Genomic DNA, 17782 nt, shown 5'->3' with positions numbered 1-17782 from the left:
TACTAAGTGTTCGACACCGAAGCTGACTGTTTATCATTTGCCTTGCCACCAGGTCTATCCCGACCATGGTATGTGTTTAGCCAAGATTACACCCACTCGACCTCCAGTCGAGTTTAGCGTTGGGTGGGGTTTGCCAAACCCAGTAGTACTACTCAACAATGACTCGCTATTATCCAATATTAAACGGTTCGATGTGAATGAAGGACTTTAGTTATTGCGTTTGCCACTTAGTCTTTACAAGTGATATATAATCTATATTAACAAAATCTTAAATGCGTTTTCGGAGTATGTTATCTCCCCCAAGTGAAAAGCGTTTGAAAACAGTTTAAAAAGGGGTAAGTGAACTCACTGTTTGCGAAGTATTCCCAAAATAATTCACCAATATGCGCGTCACAGAAAAACTCTCTCTAGCGTTCTAAAACAACAAAGAGATTTTTCTAAGTGTCGGAATATTATCGAGTCTCTAGACCCGGCACATAATACCTATGCACACAACACATAAGTCTAACACATAATTATCACATAATTACTGTTTTGACGTTTTTCGTTTATCCACCAATCATTTGCGTCAACTCGTTTGCGTTTCGGTGCAATTCCCGAAAGACTACACATGTAGTAAGTGTTAAGCGTCATTTAAACCCTAGTTTAAATGTAATGAGGTGTGCGTTATAGATTCAGTGATCTTTAAGTTTGAATTGACGGAGTTGAGTTAACGGAGTTAACCTGAAATTGACGATTGTCACAAGAATGATAAGGGATAGGAAAGAATATCAACGTATCTTATCCTTATATAATAATCTTGAAACTTATCTCTGATCAAAGCTTAGGTATACTTATATACCTAATTCGCTAAGATCGATGGCTCTGATACCAACACTTGTCACACCCTGCTCAGAGCCTGGGCGTGACAGCCCAACATTGGTACCTGTTTTGTAAATACATCAGAGTTAAAGGTTGTAAAACGGAAGACTTTTAATAAAATATTATTATATTCAAATCACGGGGTTTGAAACACCCGTTAAGTTATACAAAAGTGTTTGGATATTAAAGATTTACATTATTTTAATATTAAAACATCCTTTGAGCCATCAGATCGTCTAACGGCTATCCTCTGTCTCCAAACACCTATCCTTCATTACCTGTAAAACAGTTATAAAAAAATACGTCAGCAACACATGCTAGTGAACACGCTGACTCAGAATATTTTAAGTTACTTAATTATCCCCTCGGGTATCTTGTGACCCGGCCCATCGTGGCTTAGGAAACAACCAAGTTAAATATACTATTATAAACCTCTAGTTATACTTGAAACCTCTCAGCGATACCGCAGCATCGAGGTCTTGGCAACTATTCAATATACACGAGATAATCCCCTCTCGGACATTACTTGGGTCCGGCCCAATGTCGCGGAGGCATTAGCAAGTGTGGTGCGGTGTGCCCACCATCTGCCCACATATGTATGGATCCAGACAAACGTATACAATAGCCTGAGGGCCAGCATTACTTTTGTTTATAAAGTTTTAGGGATATAATCCCATGCAAACATTCAAGACTTTGTTTTATAAAAAGTTGGACGTATTCACCTTTCTTCTTGGTTGGTGTTTCTCACCAATTTGTTTCGTTACCTCGGACCTATAGTACGAGAATAACATTTTATAAGTACTAGATCAACGATCTAGCTTCAGACATTTAGTCCGATTGCATAACCTTTACCTTGACATTTTATCTCTTTATAAATATAAGGACATCTAGTCATTTCTTTTTAATCATTTATAAACCTTTGTTTCTTCTTCGTGAAGAAAACATATATTTCAAATTCTTATTATAAGAAATATAAAATCTTTATATAAAATAAAGAAGTATTATTTTATCCATAATCTCGACTTTATAAATTCTTATTTCCACTTTATAAAATCAAGGTACGGGCTATATCCCTGACTAGGGTTTAAGCCTTTTATATTATAATAGTCGGGCAGAACCCCTACCTTGAATGACTTATTTATAAAAATGCTTCTGCTTTACTTGAACAGCACTTCTACTTGAAGGTAAGTCGAGAGGGTATTTAAGTAGAGTTATAGCACGCTTTTCGAGGTAAGGCTTGTCGGGATATCGCCATCTCGGGTCGTGGCACTTATGAATATTAATTGGTTGGGTGAGACCGAGAGTGTATTGTCACTTTTGTGGTTGTAGCATACCGACCATGACTCCATGTACTTTAAATGGGTATATGGTAAATTTTAAAAAATAAGATTTATTGTTATGGGTTCGACTTGTTTATTATCCATCAGTTATATAAATATTTAATTATATATATTACTAGGCTAGACACGTATATTACACGGGTTGGAAAATGACAACGGTATAATTAATAAATCTAAATAGTTTATAGGACTAAAATTAAATATTACATATAATAATAAAATTGAGAAGTTATTGTTCATAAATCTCCAAAATTAAAAATAAGTTGCAAAGTTTTACATATACAAATAAATTAATTAAACATGCACAAGTCATCGCAACAAAGCATACACAAATCAAACACACTTTTTAATTTTCTTAATCCACATAACATATTTATCTATATGGTTTGAGATATCAAAATCAATAAAATAGGTGGTGCAATGAGCGTGACTTTAAAGAATGAATCAAACTCTCTTGCCAAACCATGCGCAAGCATGTCCCAAATCTCGGCCATAAAAATAAAAAAATATATATTTCTTTTATTATGCATCTTGAAGCTACAAGAACCAATTTTTCTCTCTCTTAAGAAATTGGTTAGAACAATGATGGTTCCAACAAATGTCAAATGACATAATCAAACTTTTATTTATTAGAGTATAGATATGATTTCATATCATAATTTTTTATATACAAAATGAAGTTATAGAATATAAATATATGTGTATGTATTAAATGTAGTTTACTATTATTTAAAGAAATGTCTTTTAAAATTTTATTTTTATTCCATATTTACTATTAGTATGCAATGTTGTAAAACTCCCGAGTAGGCGGCCGAGTACTCCTTGATTACTCCCCGCCTAGATCGAGTACTCCCCGTCTCGGCCGAGTACTCCTTAGGTATTTTCCGAGTAATTCCCGACTACTCCCGAGTACTTGTAACTCCCTAGTCGACCACCTAACGACTTTTACAATATTGTTAGTATGTATTAGGTTGCAACTATTATTTATTAGTAATTATTAGTTTGCATGTGGCAAAGTAAGGGATTAGAAAGTCTCATTTAATGCCACGTAGGATGAAGATGAGCTAGAAGAGGTCATGTGACATTAGAGGTTTTCTTTTATTAGTATAGTAAAATAAACTTAATTATATATTTTTGTAATTGTAATAATGCTAGTAGGATTCTCCGTGTATTGTGGCAAGAATTTGCGCGGGGAGTTCAGTACATGCATGAAACTTAAAATAATGTTACAACAATTTCATAACTCTAATCAAATAAAAGTTACAAACATAAAGTTGAGAGTTTTTGCTTTGGTATCGGTGGTGAACTATCTATGACCCATAAAATAAAGTCTGCACATGCCTAAACGGATATCGACATGTGTTTTACATCGATAGAATACCATAAAAAGAACTCCAATATTGGTCTTGATAATACCGACACTGGTACCTATGTTGTTCGGTCGATATTTGTTCCATTTGTTTCATTGACGGCACACAATACAGTTTATGATACTAAAAGATAACGTTATTTTGAATACAACTATGTTTTTTTATAAAATCTATATCAGAAAGTTGTGAAAAAGGTAAATCAAAACCATGTATTTTTTAAAGTTGAAAAGTGCAAGTTCAAGAAAATAAGTAATTGTTGTGTAGTTCTTCTCAGCTATGTCTTTTCGGTCCGAGACTTTCTCAAAGATTTAGCAAATAGCGTTACGGTCATTGCAAGAAAAATGTTTTTTTATGGGTTCATCCTCATAGCTAGTTGGTGTATTTGGAAGACTAGAAACAAAGTAAAATAGTCGAAGACAAAAAATCATTGGGTTATGTTTGGATAAAAATTATTCTACGTTTAAAAGCATTGTATGGAAAATTGATGTAATTTCCCTTTGGAACTTTTGTTGTGTTTGCTAGTTTCTACTTTCTAGCGTCTCACTAGTTGTTTGAATGAAGTTTGCCGTTTCAAAAAAAAAAGTAAGTAATGTATATTAAATATAAGTTAATTAATATCTCTCAAGCTATAATCCAATGAAATTATAATCCTCAAATCATATGATGACATAGCCTCGTTGTCACAACATCAGTGTTTCATATGATTTGTTGTGACTATGTGCAGTTAGATGTCGTGCACGTCATTGACTGATAACATACATGAATCTGTTGTACTATGTTCAACCATTATAAAAACCGTGGAGATGGACATTAATGTCGTACTATGTGTTCCCATAGTGTATTCATGTGTGAATACAAACTACGGCCTCAAGTTTCTTCTTCTTCAAAACTGCATATTCCATGCATCATCCTTCCTAAGAATCAAACTATGGACCATTATTATTGACTGTTATAATTTAATATATCTACTATTATAATAAACAAAAATGATTGTTCAACCACATATCTCTTAATTGGTCTAATATCTTATCAAGTGGCATCCCTATCTTTTCTTCTTAAATTCTTAATTATTTTATTAAAATAAATCATTTAACTCCTTTCATAACTTATCTATTTTTCACATCAAAGAACCAAAATTTTAACATGTTTTTCCTATAATATTTAATTTTAACAAAAAGAAATATTTCTTAATGATATCCTTTTACAATATTTGTTAGAAAAAGTTTAATATGACATTCCATTGTTTCCTACAATTTAATGGTACAACATAATAGTCTTAATAATTTCAGAAAAAAAAAGTGAATGCTTTAAACTTTGTAACTTAATCTTATTTTTAATTTAAACTATAAACTACACTTAACACTTTAATTTTGAAAACCATTCGTGATTTTTAAAGACTTTCACTTTCCGACTACTATTATAACTTGTGTTACATTCCAAAAATAATAGTAATAATAATAATAATACATGCTTAAAAGCTTTGAAACTAATTTTTATATAATCTTACTATCCTATGTTTTTTTTATTAAAATTGGTTTATTTCACATAAAAAAAACAAATGTTAACAACAGTAGTTTTCTTTGTCGGCCATGTTGTGTTACATGCTCATATGCATCAAATCTAGATAACTACATTTCAGGAAAAATACATGTAAATATGACCAAAATATCTAACGGTCGCTGCTATCCCAAACCTATGATGGTTTCATATTGTTTGAAATGATTTGTTGCTTTGAAAAAATGAAGCTGCTTTTTATATTTAAAATAATATTTTTATGTTTTAAAATACTTTTTCAGTTTTTATGGACTAGCATGTTTTAAACTCTTAGTATCTGGTATTTTGCTTATATATATTTTTTTGAATGTTAAACACAAATATTAATTATATTGCTTTATAATATAATATATTTATTTAAACTTTGTGTATTGTTTATTTAAATATTTGTATGAGTTGTATCAATTTTTTTAAACACTATTATTTTTAAAATATAAATCAACATATCAAATTAATATTAGTACTAAATGATTTATGTTTTTAGTGGCAATATTGTGTTATTAGTAAAAAAAGTTAATTAAATAAATTTTAAGCATTATATACAAGGAAAGTTTTTAAAGATTTATGTCACACCTTTTCGATTAAAATTATAAATGGAGTCAATATTCTAATATTGAATGAAGAGGGCAATTACAAATGTTGTATATGAAAAAATTTTTAGAGATTAATGAAAATTTACTATCTGATTTTCTTTTTTTTTATTTTATGAAAATTTTATTGTATTCATCGTTGCAATGCATATTCATATTCATTCATCTAATACCAAATTAGTATAAGTATTTTACACTGTTTTGATCTTTTGTTAATATAGTTTACTCAACTCGTGTATACATGGGTAGTTAACCTAGTTTATATATAAATTATTTAGTTTCGGTTACGGGTATCTTGAATAAACAATACATGATTAATTTGGTGTAAAAAAAAAGAAAATAAATGTTATTCAATATATTAGCTAGACTAGACCATTAAACATCCTCAGACACCCTTGTTGTAAGGTGACTGACCTAAATCTTGGAGTTCAAGGGTTCAAATTATATTGATGACTCATGTGTAAGTGATTAATTAATAGGACTAGATTATGATTTTTGAGTCATTTAAAAATTCGTATGTGGGTGATTCGGAGATTTCATAATGACTTTGTTTTCTTAAGTGAATAAAAGATGAAAGATCAAATTGTTGATTTTATTATTAATTATTCATTTTGGTAGATTGGTTATAGAGACTAAAATAACGATTAGTTGCCCTAAGTGGATTAAAAATGTGCTTCTTGTTTTGTAATTACTTTTGTTCTTTTCTAACGTCTAATATTTTTTTTGATTTTGCCATCAACACAAAAAAGAGTTTGTCGTACTCGTGTACAACCTCAAATTCACATAACAACTAAGAGCATTCCCATCTCATTCCCTACCCTATATCAATATATATCATATAATTACACTAAAAAATACTGTATTTTCTCTCTCCTGTTTAATTAAATGATAATTTTTATACCTTTATCATCATATTTTCTCTTTCTTTCACTCACAACTAATTTAAGAAAATATTAAAAAATTATACAATATCTACAGTAAAACCTCAAATTTAACTTTCCTATATAAATTTTCTCCCTCCTCTAGTCACAACCACTCACAACCCCACCCTATAATTTACAAACCCTTCTCATATAATTTTGGGGAATGAGCTGGGAATGATCTAACAAGTGATTTTCATGATTTCATCACATGACATGTCCCTTTATTATAGGTGAATACTTAAAATTGTGTGAAAATAGACGAAATCATGTAAAAAGGTATAACCACCTACAAGCTAAACTTGCAAAAACGATAATAATAGTGTGAAAGACAGGATCATGTTAAAAGACGAATGTTGTCTTGACAAGTTGAGTTGATTTCAACCATGACAATCTTCTATTGATGTGTCCGTTTTATTATGTGAAATCAAAGAATAAACATGTACTTTCAGTCATGGTTGTAAAAATTCTGACTAAGCGTCGATTAATTACCGTTAATCATCGGTTAATTTCAATTAATCTCGATTAATTTTGATAATCCTCGATTAATCGTTAGTCCCCACCTTAACGCTTGACTAGCGACTAATACAAGACTGCTTTTAGTTAAAAGGCTATTTTCTTATTATATTTTTTTCTTTAAATGCATAATAATATTAGAGGATTTTTGTTAAAGTTCTTATAATTAATGCTCATAATGATATTATACTTTTTTAAAAGCATAATAGTATTATACTTACCTAACAAACAAATTAGTATTAAAAGTTTTGGATTTACCTTGTTTATTAAGTTTAACTTAGTATTATCACTATATCATTGCCTTTTTCATTAGAGCCGCTCCAATCGAAGTGTTTTTTCCCATCCGAAATCTACATGATATGAAAGAACGGAGAGGGAAAAAGAGTCTTTTATCGGAAGATCTAAACGGATACGAATGAAAATTACGAACATAAAATAAACGAAGGATGAGAGAGAAAGAAGATAAGAGAAAACAGATAGATGGTGCTCACACTGGCATCACAATAAAGCCAACCGATTTTGTGTAGGTGAAGAGAGATTATCTATATTTATTAAAAAAAAATGTGGGGTGCATATGGGACATTAAAGAAGCTGTAGGAGCTTTTGTGTAATATTTAATAGGTGAATTTGTTCTAGCTTTTCATCCGTGGTTTTTTTTAAAAAATTTAAATAGGTGTTCTTTTACAATGTTTAATAGTATATATTTAACTAGATTTTATCCTCCGTATTACGGAGGTTGTTTTGTATTATTCGCTTATAATATATATATATATATTAGATTTTAATTTAATTTATTGTAAGAACTTGAGGTTTGATAATAAAATGGTTTCACAAATAAATGATATGTTATAATCCGGTTTAAAAGCTATTTGGGTTTGGTGATACCTATTATCCATTTATTTTCTTTATTATAAAATTGTTTCTTAATTATAAATAATATCTTTTTTAAATAAAATAGGATATTAATTTTTAGTATATCCCTATTTTATAGGATTTTCATATCAAATATTGGATAAAATTAATTTTTAATGTAATAAGATGTTATAACCCGTTTAAGAGCTATCTGGTTTTGGTAAGACCCATACCCATGAATTTGGGTTAAATTAACGAGAGGCTTCCATTTAAAAATCAAGCAATCTGATGGCTTCCATAAAAGGGGAGAGCGATCACATCGCGACACGTTGGATTTTAAGATTTTCATTTATATATATTATAGATTGTCATCCAACCTTTTTTCTTCGTTTTACACGGTTTTATTCTTGTGATAAACATTTTTTGTAAGATTTTGTTAACATTCATTTTCAACGAAGTCACGTTTTCATTATTTTTAAATATACCATTGTGACACGCTTTTTTTTTATATATTTTTCAATGTTCAGAACCGTGTTGCTATAATACGTTGTAGGCACACTGCTGGCTTATATAAAAAATACAAAATAAATTTTTTTTAAAAGTCTTTATGGTAAAAATTAAAATAAATATATTTAATAGGATAATTTATGTCAAGTAAATATTATATGATTATAATTCTTAGAAGAGATATAACATTATATTTGAATATAATCATATTACTTAATTTGTGTTTTTTTGATATAAATAGGCAACAATCTAACATAGTACGATGAATGGGAACAAATGTAAAAGGTCAAAACAACACTCAGCAAATCTATACCACCTCATCAACATCATCGCCTCGTTGTTTTGTACTTTTGTCACTTAAATTGTATATAAATATTGACATTCATCAACAAACATTAAACCTCCAGATCCTCGTAGCACCTCATTCTCTCACTCTCCAACTCATGTCTCCAAAGTTATGGTTCCCGGTTATCTATATGTTCGCCGTATTCGCTGGAGCTACGAAAGTTGCCAATGCATATGACCGGCCACCACCGCGGGAGAATCTTGTTGTATCTCTAGCCGGAGATGATGACCCAAACACTCCACAACAAGTAAGTAGTTATTAAATGATTTCTGTTACTTATTTGTTGTAAAACCACATTTTTTTAATAAATATTAATTAAAATGTAAAATCGAAAACAAACCCTTAAAATCATAGTTTTGGTGGTCAATCATTGAAAATAAAAAGAGTAGATTGGAAGCAAAAATATGAAGTTAAAACGAACTTTTCTTGGGAGTTGGAGGGAAGTAATATTTGTAGACCAAATAACAAGAATTAGTTTTTATCTTTATTTTTGTAAATTTATTTAATTGATTGGGTTGGGCTATGTAATATGCGATTAGATTTTGATAAATGAAAAAAAAATACTTGATATATTTGCTTATATTGAAACCAACCCAAAAACACAATTTGGTTTCGACTGAAAACCAAACCAAATATTAATTCAATTTGGTTCGTTTTGATTTTCAGTTTAGTTGTTTTGAAACCAAATAATGAACACCCTACTTAATTTACAGACTTTATGTTGAGATAAAAAGAAAACTGTGACAGAATGCCGGAATGTATCTGTTTCAGGGGTTTTTTTTTCCCTTTATCTTCGGTCGTATGCTTAACTTAAAAATTGAGTTTCGGGTATGCGGACCATGAACCCACCAATGCACGCGGATGCTCTAAGGAAACACATAATAATAAGTTATATTAAAGGTTAACGGTTTTACAATTATATAAATTAATGAAATGAAGGTCTAAACTTAGGTTCGAAAATCGGGCATAGTGACAAACTATCTTCGAGCCTCGTGACTTTAAACAAATCAAAAGTTACCCTTCTTTTAAGCTTTGTCAATTTAATGATTTATATGTTCTTTTGTTTTTCGTATTTCTAGATATGTAAAACGACAAGCACACACACGTTATTGTCTGAATCTCACAATTACTATTTTAAATATTATATTTAATTAAAAAAACAAATGTGTTTTATATTTTATTGTAATGATAATAAAATGGTTTTAAAGTTATAGCTTTTATATATTAACTGTAGCTTTTATACCTCCATTTAATAAATTTATATATCCTTACTGTGTATTTATACATTTATTTTATGTATTTAAATTTTCATTTTATGTATTTCTAAAGAAAAAATTTACCACACGTTAGGTTTCGGTCAATGGAGTTGCTTGTATCTGGCCCCTGGCCTCTCCATTTTTTTGCTTAGTTGTAATTTATATATGGGGAAAAGTCACTTGTTTATGTCCGAATTTGGCCCCCTTGACGTTTTCGTTCAAGATTTGCCATTGTTTTTGGTTATTAATTGAAATTAACTAAAACCGAACAAAATACCAACATACTTACCGAATAAACCGAACCCAATTAACCAAAAACCAATTAGTTAATAAACTTGATTAACCTATGTCTTCAGTCTTGGTTTCAGTTTAGGCTAATAACTGAATCGAACTATACAAATGCCAAACTTCAATTGTTTTGCATATTCGTAAAAACATTATTTTCTTCCTACTTGACATCTAGTAGATTTTGCTTTCAAATAATCTTCATATTTATAAAATATGTTCAACCTTTTTTTTTTGGGGGCATAAGTATTGAAAATTGTGGTTTTAACAGGTTCACATATCTTTGGCCGGTGAAGATAAAATTCGAATTTCGTGGATCACCGATGATAATACTCCACCACGGTTTACTACGGTACATCTTCAGGGAAATACGATCGCTCGGCTAACGGGACCATTTCTTCTTATGAATATTTAACTTACACATCAGGTGAAATACATGACGTAGTAATAGGTCCATTGGACCGGAGTACCGTGTATTATTACTGTTTTGCCCTTGGTTCGACTCACGAGTATACTTTCAAGACTCCTCCAGCCCAGTTTCCAATAAAGTTTGTTGTTTCAGGTAACTTTGTCATAATATTTTTTACTTAAATAATATATAGACCTAAAACGACCTAATAAAAGGTCGTTTTAACAGGTGATCTTGGACAGACCGGATGGACCACGTCTACCCTTGAACACATTTCAAAATCAAACTATGATGTGCTTCTACTACCAGGAGATTTGTCATATGCCGACATGTTGCAAACACTTTGGGACTCATTCGGACGCCTGGTGGAGCCGCTAGCGAGCCAAAGACCGTGGATGGTGACACAAGGCAACCACGAGGTTGAGAAAATCCCAGTCATCCACTCGACCCCATTCACCGCCTACAACGCAAGGTGGCATATGCCATATGAAGAGAGTGGATCCGGTTCTAACTTGTACTATTCGTTTGAGGTCTCGGGGGTTCACGTCATCATGTTGGGCTCCTACACCGATTTTGACTCCGCCTCTGACCAATACCAATGGTTAGAGGGGGATTTGAAAATGGTTGATAGGAGCAAAACACCATGGCTTGTGGTGCTTATTCACGCGCCATGTTATAATTCTAACTATGCTCATCAAGGCGAGAAAGAATCGGTCGATATGTTGGAATCAATGGAGGGGTTGCTTTACAAAGCTCGTGTAGATGTTGTCTTTGCGGGTCATGTCCATGCTTACGAGCGTTTTGTAAGCTATCACCTCATTACTTCAATCTAAAACAATAATGCGATAAACATACTAATTTCTCTTGTATTGTAGAATCGTGTTTACAATCAAGAAGCCGACGATTGTGGCCCCGTGCATATCACTATCGGGGACGGAGGTAACCGCGAAGGTCTTGCAAGCAAGTGAGTTTACTCAGACAAAAATACTTTTTGCATTACATTAAATTAGTAAGGATTGTTACTTAATTTTAACAATCATTTATTTTAGGTACAAAGAACCACAACCAACCATATCCGCATTTAGGGAAGCAAGTTTTGGGCACGGAGAACTTGAAGTGGTGAATGCAAGCTACGGTTTATGGTCGTGGCATAGAAATGATGATGACGAATCAGTTAAATCTGATTCGGTTTGGATTAGAAGTCTTGCTTCTAATCCAAGTTGTAATAAGTTGGTAATATGAACTCACTTGCTAGCCAACTTGAGTGATAATGAATACAAAGTTTGTGACCTTGTCTTTTAATAGCACAAATCAATTGTTTTTACGGTTATAAAGACAACATGATACCTACTAACATTAGTAGAAAATAGAAAATGTAGAATACTGTTACCCGTACGTTGCGGCGGTGTATGTTGTGTTTGGTTACAAATATCATATATACTTGGTTCAATTTAGCTTTTACATTCAAATTTAGTTTAAAGATTTTGCAATAATTATATTTGTGTTACATATGCACAGTCAAAGGTGAAATTTCTTACAACAATTTGTGCTAGCTGATCTACTAACTGTCATTCTAAAAGAAAGTTAGCTCTGAGTATTCAAATATTAGCAATATGCATTAATATGATTACCTCACATATATTTACATTCCCAATATAACAGCAACCAACCTTGATGCCAAAGATTTCAAATATGGAATTGTAATCAGATTCGACCTGTTAGTAATTAGATTGACCCGTAAATTTGCAGTGCAACGAATTCCCAGTTTTCCTCAAGTTACGAATTCCCGTAAATCTACAGTGCAACAGGTGCGTTACTTTGATTCCTTTATGTCCAGTGAACAACATCTAATAACATAAATAGTTTGTGATTAAAATAAACTTAACAAAAAGAAGAATATTTGAGTAAAATTATATTTTAAGCGTTCTCAATAATCAAATTATGGCATGCATATGATGAATAAATTGCTTGTAAGTATTGCTAGAAAGCATAGTGAATACGAATTTATACAATTGCTTTCTATTTCACTCAAAATCCAAAATTAAAACATGGTACAACCCAATAAGCCAAACCCAATTTGTACATGATTAATAGTTGAATACACATCATATCATTAACAAAATGCTTAACGAAAACTTCCTTTAGACAACCACCCCATTCAAACATCAATCAGTTTCCCAGACTTAAGAACACGTACACACTACTACTATAACTTTTCCTTGAGATAAAGTGGTTGCAAAAACCTGTAGTTGAGTTCCTAAAAAGTGTTGAAGGGTATGGTAACAACGATGGTGTTAATGATCATGAGGGCTCCGATGTGCAAATCTTCATCGGTGACGACAGCGGCAGTTCTACAAATAAATATGCAAATCTGTAGGATGCAGGGCATTTTCGGAGGGGATGCAAAGCATATATTGATGTAGGGCCTGTTTGGAGAAGATGCAACGGTTGTATGACAGTTATTGTGACTATTAATTGATTTTTTTACCAACAATAAAACCTAAGCTGTTGGCTGGAAACTGCTATATCGTGGCGGTAGATTAGAAATAATTTATTTTTTCTTTGATCGGCAGGTTAGAAATAATTGAATGAAGATGGAAAGGAAAGTTATGTTTTTTAGTTTTTTATAATATGACTTTTAACTTAAATTTATCGCCCTTCTAAATTCTAAATTTAGTTATTAGAATATATAGCTGTTACAAAAAGAGTGACACTTCTCATATATCATAAGCTAAGACCAGGCATATCGTTATGGTGGATGAGTCTATTATTTATATAAATTTAACAGTTTTTTAAGAATAATAAACAAAATGTTCATTTAACCAATTATTTTCTAGAAGGTTTACTCTATAACTCGTCGACCCAATCACTTTTTAGTCACTACGTACTCAACGAGATTTTTAACCTACCATATTTTGCCACGTGGCAAGATATCACCACGCCCGTAGTTTTTTTTTTTCAAATAGTAGGAGCAGACGTATTATTTTGGGCGTCCAATGGGATTATTTTTGTTTCCTACAAAACTTATTTTGGCTTCCAATGATATTTTTTTGACAAGCGACGAAATCTAATTGGTTTAAAACCTCGCCGGGTAATAATTAGGTCCCTTATAGTTGCTAGTTACCATGGATAATGCAACATATAGTGTTAATGAGAAATACCGGACATCAAATGAACAAACCAACCCTAGAAAAAAATTGTTCTTCGCTATTTTCTACTTTTTTAACTTTCATATTTCTACTATTTGATCTTCGGTCAATATTTTACTTTAATTTTCTGACTATTTTATAATTCAATTGTCATAATGGTTTTGACCTATGACCTATGGATAACTAGAATAAATGGTACGAGAGATTAGAACATTACGAGAGAAATTGACTATTTTATAATCCAATTGTCAAAATGGTTTTGAACCATAAATAGCTAGTATGAGTGTTATGACTTATGAGAGATTAGAGGATTAGGAATAAAATTATGTTATAATTGAATGTGAGTTTGACATCCAAGTCTAATTATTTTACTTTATTAAAAGAGTAAGATAAGATTTGTTATAAATATTTTTACTTTAATTCCTGGTGAGTTTTGTTCTATTCCAAAATGGGATGGGTGAAAAATTATTTATCAAAATAGGTCCCCCCCCCCCCCCAATCTTATTGAATAAAATAAATGTTACTAAAATTAAATAAATATACAATACATTATCTTTATAAAATTAAGTGGCTGGTATTATAAATATTTTTTTTCTTATTTTTGGGTCACTATGGGAGACGAATCTCGCTATGCTTGAAAAATGGTGGTGAAGATTTAAGAACGGAAAAGATGGACTTCGGAGGAACATTATCTGGGCTATTTATCATTCGGAGGGATCTTGGTCATTCATACCGGCTAAAGGTTTCGATCGTGGAAGTATATTGTTAACGTAGATCGTGAAATTGAGGCTCTTGGTATTGAGTTGAGTAAGGCGATTAGGAACGAGGCAAAGGATGGGGTAAACACTTTTGTTATGGTTGTTGTTGGGGGGGGGGGATGTCGTGTTTTATGTATGGTTCCCTCTTTTGTTCGAGCTTGAAACACGAAAGGGGTGCAAAGTCTCTGAGAGGCTAGTGATGTATTTTTTTTTGGGAGGGGGCGATATGTGGGCAACGGGCTTGAAATCGGTAGCCATATTGGGAAGAGGAGGTGGGAGAATTAAGGAATATGTTGTTGCTTTGCCAACCGGTTAGGTTGGTGGAGGGTGAGGATCGTTTGGTGTGGGGTGTGGAAGAGGGTTGTGGCTTTTCGGTTAGAAGCTTGAAAGTTGGTCTAGAGGCTAACTTAGAGATGGAGATAAGTTATGTGATGGAATGGAATTACTTTGTCCACAAAAAAGTCGGCGTCCACGCATGGAGAGAATCTCGGTGCTTTTTCTTTGGCGAAGAGGGATATACCGGTAGCATCTATGGTATGTCCGGTTTGCAAAGAAGAGATGGAGTCGACGGAGTGTAACATTTATTACTTTTCAAACCCGAAAACCCGATCCATTTTGAATTTTCGGTTTTTATTTATAAGTGTGTGTGTGTGTATATATATAAGTTTCGTTGCAAGTATTCGTTAAATCGACCCGGTTCGTTATTTCATTTTATTCATATTTAACATTTGTTGTTAATATAATGTCACGATGATTTACGATGATTGTTCGTTCGTTTTCGTTTCTTTTGGTTCACTAAACGAAATTCCGGGTTTTAACGCTTACACAATTCACGATCTAATCGGATATAATTCGAACCCGGATCAGGCCGTTTTCTTTTTTTGGTTTATATTTATTTAAAAACCTTATATATTAATCATTAAAAATTATGAAAAACCTTTTTAAATTAAATAAAAATTATTTTAAATAAATAAAATTATTTATAAATTAAATTTGATCATCATCCTTCAAAAGCAAACTTTTTAATATTTCTTTGAGTCCCGTAAACCCGATAATATTATATTATCCTTTCAATTAAACCGCTAATATGATAATATTTTATTATACCTTTTCGTTAACTTGATAACCCGCTAAAATAATTAATTTCGGGATCAATCTTATACCATTAAAATTCGTATCCCCTAATTATTAAAGTTGTCTTAATACTAAATTATCAATTAAATAATACATTTCGTTAGGCTATTAAAATTTACTATTAAGCTTTTAATTCGTTAAATGTTAAACTATAAGTCATTAACTTTGGTTCAACAACGTAAGTTTTTTTTTTTTTTTGAAAGATGACCCGTAAATACCGTAACTTTCGTATTAGTATTTAGTTAGAATGTTAACAAATCGTTAAGTTTCGTTAAAACCTAAAACTAATATTATATTATAAGATTCCATCAAATGTTAATAAATATATTAAGATAATGCAATATCCCGTTGACCAATCATATATAACGTTTTCAATTCCGTTAGTTAGTCTTTAAATATTTGTATTTATTTATAGTTCAAGAAGTTCAAACGTTTCGGATTCATTAAATGCATTTTCGATTGCTTCGGTTTCGTTATTATGCTATCGGCTTTTATTGCAAGTTTGACTTCGCATTCGAGGTAAGTTTCTCACAACCCCTTTTTAAACATTTTCGTATTTTGGGGTGGCATATATATTTATTATCAAACTTCAAGATTTACAATTTTTGATTATAAACTACAATTCATATCATGGACTTGTGTGCGTACTTGTTTATTTGTTTTATACGTGGATTTCAAGTGGTTGCCTCAATAAGTATGATCATACGCCCCCCCCCCCCTTTGCACTCAGGTCCATTTGTATCAAGTGGAAAAGGGACCTCATATCCGAGTACGTTGGTAGCCCCAACTGGAAAGGACCTTCGTTTGTTCTTTACACTCAGGTCCATTGCATATAGTGTAAAGAACCCTTATGTGCTCATTTCACAAGTTTCATGGAATTGTATGATTTTTAAGTATTATATCCAACTGTGGGATTCTCACCAGCTATGTTTATAGCTGACTTTATTTTATACATATGTTACAGATGTAAAGATACGAGGGTAAAGGTTAGAAAACACATAACATGCCTATAGGATATTCAAAGAACAACTTGTCATTTGTTTATTTATTTGTTACAACTTTTATTATTTGATAAACTTGTGTTACATGAAGATTTAAATGAAATAATGTTATTATGGTCACCTAATAGTGTCACGTGTATTTGAGCAATCTGTACGTCACACTCAGGCGTTTCCGCTATAGCCGGGGTGTTACACAGAGCATGTGACGATCGCTTGCCATTTCACTCAATCGGTTTGGAGTGTCATGGAAACATGATGCAAGGTATCTTCCATTTACGCGTTCTCAGTCAAAGATGTGTTGGAACTACATAGATACTCATCGCTGTCTAGTTGAAAGGCGAAGGTGTTTTATGCGGTATGTCTTACTACGATTTGGTGTTTATGGAGGGAGAGGAATGCGGTGGTGTTTGAGCGGGAACCGACTAACTTGAATAATGAGATCGGTGAAATCATGGCCCTAAGTTATTTGTGGGGTGAGAAAAAATCCCCGCGCTTACTTGGGAAAGGTGGTGCAGGTTTAAGCTTAATATGTAAAAGGAGCGTTTCCAGTATTTTTTTGGCATTATAATAGATGATTTGTTGTGAGTACCTTGCTTGTAATGCTTCTTGTTTCAAATTATAAATTTGCTTTTCATGGCCACTATTTTTTTTTTGGTTGAAACTGTATCAATTAAAAAAAGTAACACTTAGGATATACAAGATTAAAAACTAGGAATTTAAAAAATAAGCTTATTTAAAAAAACATTTTAAAATAAGTAAATAATTTTTTTTCTTACGCGTAAGTCTAGTCTTATACTTTCCTACGCAGATTTCATATATTATTTTCAAATATGCAAATAAATTATTGCTATTATACATCATCTACTATTATAATAAATAAAAATGATGGTTCAACTCCAAGCCTCTCATTTGGCCTAATAATTTGACAAGTGTC

General features: G+C 31.8%; 1 pseudogene across 1 annotated transcript; it reads left to right on the top strand.

Moving 5' to 3' along the window:
- The first annotated feature begins 8938 nt into the window (after positions 1 to 8938).
- Positions 8939 to 12048, top strand: LOC143555183 (putative purple acid phosphatase 20; annotated as a pseudogene). The gene is made up of 5 exons (XR_013139161.1): positions 8939 to 9103; positions 10669 to 10959; positions 11035 to 11609; positions 11682 to 11770; positions 11856 to 12048. The product of XR_013139161.1 is annotated as a putative purple acid phosphatase 20 (transcript).
- The last annotated feature ends 5734 nt before the right edge of the window (positions 12049 to 17782 follow it).

This window comes from Bidens hawaiensis, unplaced genomic scaffold (assembly GCF_021521415.1).
Source record: "Bidens hawaiensis isolate Kalapana, Puna unplaced genomic scaffold, B.hawaiensis_p1.1 tig00018012_1, whole genome shotgun sequence".
Lineage (NCBI taxonomy): Eukaryota > Viridiplantae > Streptophyta > Magnoliopsida > Asterales > Asteraceae > Bidens > Bidens hawaiensis.
This window is presented reverse-complemented; position numbering and strand designations above follow the sequence as displayed.